General features: G+C 44.1%; 1 non-coding gene across 1 annotated transcript; it reads left to right on the forward strand.

The window, feature by feature from the left end:
* On the forward strand, window positions 1-107 carry LOC138807104 (U6 spliceosomal RNA). The gene has a single exon (XR_011366052.1). It is a non-coding gene; the product is annotated as a U6 spliceosomal RNA (small nuclear RNA).
* Window positions 108-10,388: the final 10,281 nt, after the last annotated feature.

Consider the following 10,388-nt stretch of genomic DNA (forward strand, 5'->3'; position numbering starts at 1 on the left):
GTGTTCGCTTCGGCAGCACATATACTAAAATTGGTACTATACAGAGAAGATTAGCATGGCCCCTGTGCAAGGATAACACGCAAATTAGTGAAGCTTTTCAAATTTTTATAATTTGTGGAGGGGAAGGGAAAAAACAAATTGTTTAAATAGGGATACAGGTGGAACCATTGTAACAATGGGATGTACAAGATATGTTGAAAAACAAACTTTACAACATTGGCTGGGGATGGGGGAATAGAGGGCAGGGATGGTAAGGGAAATAAAAGAGGAGGCAACAATGCTTGATAAGAAATGTACTCATTACCTTGCTTATGTAATTGTCACCCCTCTATGATATTTTCACAATAAAAAACATTAATAAGAAGATTGTAAAGAAAAAAAGAAAATTGACTTTAGAATTTTTAATTAAAAAACTAAGACCTTGTCACTACCCCCATATAAAACCATCCAATGGCTTCCTACTACACATTGAATAAAATCCATAATCCTAAATTGGCCCATGGAGGGCTGGTGTGTGAATCATTCCAGAACATCTACTGATTGCAGTTCAAAGCCAGCTTAGGCAGGAAAGTATGTGAAACCTTTCTCTCTAATTAACCATGAGAAAGCCAAAAGTGGAGCTGTGAATCAAATCAGCACCAGCCTTGACCTAAAGGATAGCAGCCAGTCCCTGAGTTCAATCCCTCATACCAACACACACACACACACACACACACACACACACACACACACACACACACACACACACATTTGGGAACATTTTTTCCAGTCCTGGGGCTTGAACTCAGGGCCTGGGCACTGTCCATGACTTTCCACTCTACCACTTGAGCCACAGCGCCACTTCCAGCTTTTTCTGCATATATGGTACTGAGGAACTGAACGCAGGGCTTCATGCATACTAGGCAAGCATTTTACCACTAAGCCACATTCGTAGCACACACACACACACACACACACACACACACACACACACACACACACACACACACACACACACACACACACACACACACACACACACACACACACACACACACACACACATACTCATTTGGATCCAAATATCCTAACAGCTTTGGCAAACAATTCACTCAAAGAAAATACATTTTGATTCTTTTTTTTATGTCATTTTGTTTCCTTAGTTTTTGGTTTTTAGCATAATCTTCTGGTTTGAAATGCCTATGTACATGATGAAGTTTTGAATCTCCAAATCTAATCTCCTTAATCTTTTTGTGAGCTAAGAAAACTCTGCTTTCTTCTCCACCTGCCAAGCCCAGGGTAGTAAGTGCTATGGATGGAAAGGTGTGGCCAGAGCTGTGCTGACAAGGATGAATCTCCTTTGCCAAGGACATGAAGAACTGAAGAGTCTTCAAAGATTTTAAAATTAGAAGAGACCACAGTGGGATGTGGTAACCACAGCACCCAGGGCACAGAGGAACCAGCTTCTAGCCCACCCCGCACCTGGGCCCACATCAAAGTAGATATGGAGAATCTGTTCCAGTTTCCAAGGGGTGTGCTTTTTATATAGCCCTGAAGGTGTCCCTAGGTGTGGCCAGCATCAGACGCTGGCTAAGTTTTGACTCAGCTTCAATAAGTAACTGCCCACTTGGGTAGGAAGTCAGCCTTTCTGTATCTGCTCTCGAAGGTCTGAGTTGGTCTGAATTCCTGTACAGTTGTGAATATGGACATCATATCTTCAGGGGACACAGAAAGCTAAAGAAAGTTCCAAGTTCTATTGCTATACTCAGTCTTTCTGAACAGATAGGGGTTCAAGAGACACCTGTTGAGTTTCTCTGCATGACAAGAATGAACATGTCTCTAATTTCAATCCTTCACTGTTCCCTGGAGGAACTTTACATTTAAACTGTTCTCAGAACTCTCTTACTTACATTTTTGTGTGTATGTGCTGGTACTTGGACTTGAACTTAGGGCCTGGGTGCTAGCCCTTAGATTTTTCAGATCAAGGCTGGCACTTGAACCTCAGATCTCAGCCTCCTAAGTAGTTAGGATTATAGGTGGGAGCCACCAGAGCCTAGCCTCTTACTTACATTGAGCCACATTCAATCTCTCTATAGAAACAGAGAGATGAGCTTCATCCCTTTTCCTGTGTCAGCATTTGATGTATTTGAGGATATATCATTCTCCCCCCAGTATCTTTCCTGCTGTCCAGTCCAAGCGTCTACTGCAAGGGCTCCTGGGAGATGGAATTCCTAGTTTCTTTACTGACATGAGCTCTGCTTTGAGAAGAACAGAAGGCCAAAGTAGATACAGACATATTATGAATTCTCTCTCTCTCTCTCTCTCTCTCTCTCTCTCTCTCTCTCTCTCTCTCTCTCTCTCTCTCTCTCTCTCTCTCTCTCTCTTGCACACAGAAAGTTCATGTGAAGATAAAGGCAGAAATCAGAGCAATGCTCCTAACATGCCAAAGAACACAAAAAGTAACCCACAACATAAACCACAAGAAGGTGGGAAGGAGTACAGAACCGATTCTTTCTTGAAGCCCTCAGAAGGAACCAACCCTGCCCACACTTTGATCTTGAACTTATAGCCTCAAGAATGGCAAGAAAATAAACTTCAGCTGGGCGCTGGTGGCTCACGCCTGTAATCCTACACAGGTGGCTGAGATCTGTGGATTGCGGCTCAAAGCCAGCCCGGGCAGGAAAGTCCATGAAACTCTTTTTTTTTTTTTTTTTTTGTCGGTCGTGGGGCCTAAACTCTGGGTCTGGGCACCATCCCTGAGCTCTTCAGCTCAAGGTTAGCGTTCTACCACTTGAGACACAGTGCCATTTCCGGCTTTTTCTGCTTATGTGGTGCTGAGGAATCGAACCCAGGGCCTCATGCATGCAAGGCAAGCATTCTTACCACTGAGCCACCTTCCCAGCCCCAAATCCATGAAACTCTTATCTCCAATAAACCACCAGAAAACTGGAAATGGTGCTGTGGCTCAAGTGGTAGAGTGCTAGCCTGGAGCTGAAGAGGGACAGAACCTAGGCCCAGAGTTCAAGCACCATAACCAACAACAACAACAAAAAGTCACTCAATCTGTAGTAGTACTTTTTAATAGTAGAACTAGTAAACTAACACATCCCCATGAGGCCTAAAGGCAGAAGGAAAAGAGAGTCTGTATCTCAGGAAGCCACTGAGGGACTCTGAGCTAAAGCCCTAGGCATTCTTTAGGGTGGCAATGCAAGCACAAAGCCAGGCAATGAAAATCTTGACCTTCTCTCCCCCTACCCTCTAGTCTCCTTCATTGTCTAGAAGTCAGTGGGCCAGGGAGGTGCTGAGGTGTATAGAGCTCTCGTACACACCTATGATGGTCCACATCTCCTTTATGACTTCTGCATGAAGAGTCCTTGAATGATCCAACCCTCTCATTGGAACCCATGGGAAAACCAAGCTCAAACAAAGATCGAATTGGAGCTCTGAAACTCCCACGAAAGGACATCTGAATGACAAGGTTGCTTTGTGTTTATCATGGCTATCTTTCTCCAACCCTCACTTCTTCAGCATAAAGATGATGATGATGATGATGATGATGATGATGATGATGATGATGATGATGATGATGATGATGATGATAAGCAGTCTGGGGATTGATCTCAGGGCCATTGAGCCACATGCAAGCCCACTACAATGACTTTTAAAATATTATATTAACACCAGGCATGGTGGCTCACACCTGTAATCCTAGCTACTCAGAAGGCTGAAATTTGAGGATCGAGATCCAAAGCTAGCCCAGGGCAGGAAAGTGGATCTGTGGCTCAAATGGTAGAATGCCAGCAAAAAAGCCAAAGGACAGCACCCAGATCCTGAACTCAAGCTCCAGTACTGGCACAAAGAAAAAGAAGGAAGGGAGGGAGGGAGGGAGAGAAGGAAGAAAGAGAGAAAAAGCAAAAGACAAAACAGTAGAACTTTAGAAACTGCTAGGGGAATGTATACAAGGAGAGAATTGGGTAGTAAGTATCAAAATTTAAGAAAGCCACACTTGGAAAAAAGACCCTTTGCTAGATGTCAGTATAATAATAGCTAATAGCCATAAACAGCCACTGGCATCCTAGGTACTTCAGGCATGCAAATTTATTGAATCCTCAACAACTTGACGATGTTGGTGCTATCATTAATTATACCCACTTTACAGGTAAGGGCTCCCGGGTATGAAAAAGGCTACCCAACTTGCCAAAGAGCTAATGAATGACAGAACTGAGATTAACCCACATAGTGGGGCTCCAGGGCTTTTGCTGTTGTTCATGCCTTGTTACCTCTTGGGCATGTAAACTCAATTTCCTGCTGGGCCCTGGGCTTCCTACTGAGAGACTTATAATAATGCCTTACCCCTCACCCAGGTCATAGCTGCATCAGCAGTACAAGTCTCCATAATACAAAGCAGAGACTTCGTCAGTGTCATCATAAGACCCTGGAGAATGTTCTGGGGACTAGAGGAGGGATGCTACAGAATACCACTTGCAAGAAGTGATATTTATATGTGAAAGGAGCCAACATATATTCTATCTATTTGAGAAGCTGAGCTTTTCCAATAGCCCATTATCACCCCTACTTCATAGATTTAAAAACATTAATCAGAGTCAAGTGCCAGTAACTCATGTCTGTCATCCTAGCTGCTCAAGAGTCTGAGATCTAAGGATCCCAGTACAAAACCAAGCTGGGCAGACAAATCCTAGAGACTTATCTACAATTAAACAGCAACAAGTTAGAAATGAAGGTATGGCTCAAGAGGTGGAGAGCCAGCCTTGAGCTAAAACGCTAGACAAGAATGTGAGGCCCTGAGTTCAAGCCCCAATATGAGAAAAGAAAAATGAGTCTTTCAGAGATGCATTTGAGTGGTGGAGCTAGGCTTCTCTCTCTGCCTCCTTGAGCTCAGATTTGGGGTCTAATCTTAGTGAGAACCAGCCAGGAGTATAGCAGAATGCCCCCTGCCATGCCATTGGGATCCCCTTCCACCACCATGCCTGAGAGCTTGAGCTCTCTTGGTGGGAACCACCATCCTTGGCAGAGCTGCCCAAGCCAATTAACAAGCCCCAAACACTTTGAAGATGAAATTATCCATAAAAAGGGCTGGTTCCCACAGTCACTGGCAATGAGGACAGGATGATTAGGGCAGATGATTGTGGTGTCCATAATCCAGAAACAGAGACATTCCTGGTTAGGAAGCTTGAGCAAGGAGACTGGGCATCAGGCCCCTCCCAAACCTTCCATTTGTAGCCACAGAGAAGTCACATTCAAGGACAAAACTTCCTAAATATTCTCTTCTGAATGTTACTCTAACTTCATTCTGCCTGTGTGAGGTTGGCTCACTTACAAATTATTCCTTCAGAAGGGGTGACATTGTCAAAAGAGAAATGTATGTATTACCTGAATTATGAAATTGTAACCCCTCTTTACACATTTTAATAATAATAGTAAAATTATGTACATAGATATAATTATTCTTTCAAAAAACAACCCTTTCTCAGTAGACACTGTGGAAAATGAACTGTGTAACTTGGATGCAGGGAAAACTGGGGGAAAGCAAAGGAAGGAATGACATTGTCCAAAAAGAAATATATTCATTATTTGACTTCTGAAACTTGACTTCTGTACAACACCATAATAATTATATTTTTTAAAAGCAAATTTATGTTTGATATACTGCTGCATTTCTTTCTCATAGGTTTCAGAATAAATTAAGCCCTCCCATTGGGGACCCCAGGCTAGAATACCATCACCCTCATGAATAAGGATGCACTAATCCATCCCTTCCTTTTGCCCATGACCTTGTGCATGTCCCTTCTTTCTCTGGGCCTCAATATCCCCCATGTCCTCAGTTTTTGGAGTGCCAACATAATCTCACAAGTATAAAATCTGCCTCTCACTTCATGGGCTGGGTTGTAGTTTGAACATAGAAATGGCAAATATATTGTACCAAACTCAAAATTACCTTCAAGCCAGGTGTCAGGGGCTCACACTTGTAAGTCTAGCTACTCAGGAGGCTGAGATCTGAGGACAATGGTTCAAAGCCAGGAAATAGTGCGAAGTGGAGCTGTGGCTCAAGTGGTAGCACACTAGCCTTAAGGAAAAAAAAAAAGCTCAGGGACAGTACCTAGGCCCTGAGTTCAAACCCAGGATCAATTACTCCACACACCCCCCCAAAAAATACCTCTAAGCTATATGTCTAAAGTTTACATGGAACTTAAGTGAATTTCACCTTTACACTGGGTCTCAGCCCCAAGATACCTTAATATACACTTTAATATACACTTTCCAAAAAGTCCAGAATCTGAGACACTATGGTCCCAAGATAAGAGATACATATCAGAATACTTATATGAGAATGAGAGAGGAGAAAGGAGAGAAGGAGAAGCCTATAAGGCAAAAACGCACATCTGGGGGCTGGGAAGGTGGCTCAGTGGTAGAGCGCTTGCCTTGCATGCCTGAGACCCTGGGTTCGATTCCTCAGCACCACATAAGCAAAAAGAAAAAAGCAGGAAGTGGCGCTGTGGCTCAAGTGGTAGAGCACTAGCCTTGAGCTGAAGAGCTAAGGGACAGCGCCCAGGCCCAGAGTTCAGGCCCCACGACCGGACCCAAAAAAAAACAAAAAAACAAAAAACACACATCTGAATGAAGATGCTTTTAGGCTCTTTGTACTATTTTTTTGGCATTTTCTTTAACTTTAAAATTAATTCAAAAACAATGGAAAGATGTGAACCAAAATCAGATTAATTCCATTAAGTGTTCTTTTGCTTTTTTTTTTTTTTTTACATCTTTCTTTTCTTTTGAAAAAGTTATACAAGAAGCTGGGAATGTGGCTTAGTGGTATAGTACTTGCCTAGAATGCAGGACGCCCTGGGTTCAATTCCTCTATACCACATAAACAGAAGAAGCCAACAGTGATGCTGTAGCTCAAGTGGCAGAATGCTAGACTTAGCAAAAGCAGCTCAGGGACAGCGCCAAGGCCCTGAGCTCAAGCCCCAGGACTGGCAAAAGAAAAAAGAAAAAGAAAAAGTTATACAAACATTTGGTAAAATTAATATAAATACTGGAGTTGGGGAGGGTATTCTTACTCAGTGGTAGAGTACATGCTTAGGATGTGAAAATCGCTGGGTGCTGGGTTCTATCCCCAGAGCCGCCACCCTCCCCCTCCCCCTCCTCCTCCTCCTTTTTCCTCTTCCCCTTCCCCTTCTTCATCATCATGCCAATGCAAAAGTAGCTACAGTGTAAGTCACTTACCCAGGTAAGCCAAATTCACCTGGTCCACTCAAGGTAACCACTGATACCTGATTCTAAGCCTCCCAGCAAATGTGTTCTGTTCATAAACACACCAGTCCCCATTTCCTGCTCCAAAGTGTTGGCATCCTGATCCACACAATCTGCACCTTGCCTCTCCCCAGTTAATACTTCATATAGTTACCACTGATTTTGTGGTTGTTTTGATGGTACAGGGGGTTGAACTCAAGGCCTTGCACTAAATAGGCAGGTGCTCTACCACTTGAGCCATACCACCCAGCTCCTTTTGTGTTGGTTATTTTGTCTATGTGTGTGCTGGTCCTGAACCTCCTTTTGTGTTGGTTACATTGTGTATGTGTGTACTGGGGCCTGAACCCAGGGATTGGGTGCTGCCTCTGAGTGTTTTTTTTTTTGCTCCAAGATAGCTCTCTACCACTTGAGCCACAGCTCCACTTTCACCTTTTTTGGGGGAGAGGGTGTTAATTGGGGATAAAAATATCACAGATTTTTCCTGCCTGGGCTGGCTTCAACCATGACCCTCCTGATTGCAGCCTGAGTAGCTAGGATTACAGCCATGAGCCATGGGTTAGTTATTTTCAAGATAAGGTCTTACTTCATGCCCAGGATGGCCAGGATGGCCTGGACTCCTGCTAGTTGTGCTTCTCTATGCTGCTGAGGAGGTGACTGGGCAACTACACTGCCATGCCCAGCCATTGGTCAAGATGGAGTCTTCTATCTTCCTCCCCCTCTCCCTCCCAGGGCTAGCTTCCAATCCTGATCCTCTCTGATCTCTACCTCTCAAGCAGCAAAGATTACAGACTCAGCACCCAGCTTGCATTCCTTATTATCATAATAAGGTCTCAAGTGTACATCTCCCGAGTTGGGATGACAGGCATGAACCAGCTATTGAGATGAGGGCTCTTATTTACACTGACCTTGAACTGCAGTCTTCCCAATATCAGCATGAGTAACAAGGATTATAGGTGTAAGCCACCAGTGATAATTCAATTTCTTTGTTTTTTTTTTGGGGGGGGGGTCGGTCATGGGGCCTGAACTCTGGGCCTGGGCGCTGTCCCTCAGCTCTTCAGCTCTAGGCTAGCGCTCTACCACTTGAGCCACAGTGCCACTTCTGGCTTTTTCTGCTTATGTGGTGCTGAGAAATCAAACCCAGGGCTTCGTGCATGGTAGATGAGTACTCCACCACTTAGCCACATTCCCAGCCCCCTCAATTTTTTTTGTCAGTCTTGGGGCTTGAACTCAGGGCCTTGGTACTGCCCCTGAGCTTTTTTGCTCTACCACTTTGAACCATAATACTACTTCCAATTTTATGGTAATTAATGGAGATAAGAGTCTCACGGACTTTCCTGCTGTAGTTAGTTTCAAACCACAATTCTCAGATCTCACACTCCTGAGTAGCTAGGATTATAGGCATGAGCCACTGGCACCCAGCATTAACTCAGATCTTTAAGGGCTGTTTGGAATTCTACTATGTTGAAATATCAAAGTTCATTGACCCTGCTTCTGGTAGGCTTTTTCTAATCTCTTACAAACAAGATCACTTTCTTGTCCATGAGAGGGTAAATGTACAGGATGATGCCCCACAAGTCCAATTGCTTCATGAAAGGGCGTATACTTTCCACGCTTTGTTCTACCTCCCTGTGTCTGAGGCCCATTTCCCTGTAGTCACCCACAAATGCTTTGCATTTTTGGATTTATGCCTATCGCATAAGTTTCTACAATGTTATCTGGTTGTTATTCTAATGTGCATTTCTGCATTTTGCCTTTCCCCAGTTACTACTTCATAGATGGATGAGTGCCTTCTACTCTAAAAGGCACATGCAGTTAAAGATAGTATTTTTTTAAAAGACCTAAAATTAAAATAAGAAAAAACTTAAAGATAATAATAAAAATGAATACAAATTTAAAAATAAATAAAAGGGACATGCATTCCTTTTTTTTTTTTTTTTTACAGTCCTGGGGCTTAAACACAGGGCCTGGGCACTATCCTTCAGCTTCTCTTGCTCAAGGATAGAACTCTACCACTTGAGCCACAGTGCCATTTCCACAGTACCATTTGTGGTCATGAGGAATCGAACCCAGGGCTTCATGCATGCTAAGCAAGCACTCTACCACTAAGCCACATCCCCAGCTCCACATGCATTACTTTTTCCCCTGAGACCCCTGTCTGCACTTTCATGAACCCAATCCCCTGGAAAGCTCTCAGCCTTCATCCCAGGCTGAGTCCCCTCTGGTTCTTGAGATCAGTGTTTTCTGCAACATTTGGACTACCATGTGTCTCAATGCATCCAGTTGCATCTGCCTTCTCTCTGGTTCTCTAGCTTAAACCCCTAAGAGATCATTAACTATAGGTACTGTGTCCAAGACTGGGCCTACCCCAAGGCAGCCTTCTAGTCCCATGACAAGCCCTATCCTCAGATTTTGCAGCTGGCCTGCCTGCCCAACCCTAAGCCTGGTGTCAGTGGCTCATGCCAGTAATCCTAGCTTTTTAGGAGCTGAGATATGAGGATCTGGGTTTGAAGCCAGATCAGGCAGGGAAGTCTGTGAGACTCTTATCTCCAGTTGAACAAAAAAAGGCCAGAAGTGGAGCTATGGTTCAAGTGGTATGGTGCCCAGGCCCAGAGTTCAAGCCACAAAACTGGCAAAAAGAAAAAGAAGACTGGGGGTGGGTGGGGAGAAAGGATGGTGGGAGGAAGGAAGGAAGAAAACTTCTTAGTTGCTCTGTATTTCATTTAAAATAGCAGACAGGAATAAAACGTTTTATTCAGTAGGAGACCAGAAAGGCCCTTTTGTTCAGCATCTAAGAAAAGATGTGGACAAAAGCTGGCCTCTGAGGAATCCTGGGGGTGGAGCCCTCTGGCCCTCATGGAAGACTCGCAGGAGCCCTGGCCTCATTAGTCGGCAAACACAGGCAACGCAGAGCTCCAACTCTTCCCATGCAGCTCTGTAGAAAGTGCGTTTTAGAGGCAGGATATAGTCTTCCCTCCCAACATCCACAAGGAGGCCCCACAGACAGCAGGTTTTCTGTCTGTATCAGGTCATCTCTTGTGTGTCAGTCTCTTGTCCTGGCCATTCTTGCTTGTGTGCAGAGCCCAGGTTTTAGAACTAAATAAACCAGGGCTCAGACTGTCACTCTGCACTTGCCAGGC

The sequence above is a fragment of the Dipodomys merriami genome, unplaced genomic scaffold (genome assembly GCF_024711535.1).
Source record: "Dipodomys merriami isolate MVZ:Mamm:240054 unplaced genomic scaffold, mDipMer1.0.p SCAF_41, whole genome shotgun sequence".
NCBI lineage: Eukaryota > Metazoa > Chordata > Mammalia > Rodentia > Heteromyidae > Dipodomys > Dipodomys merriami.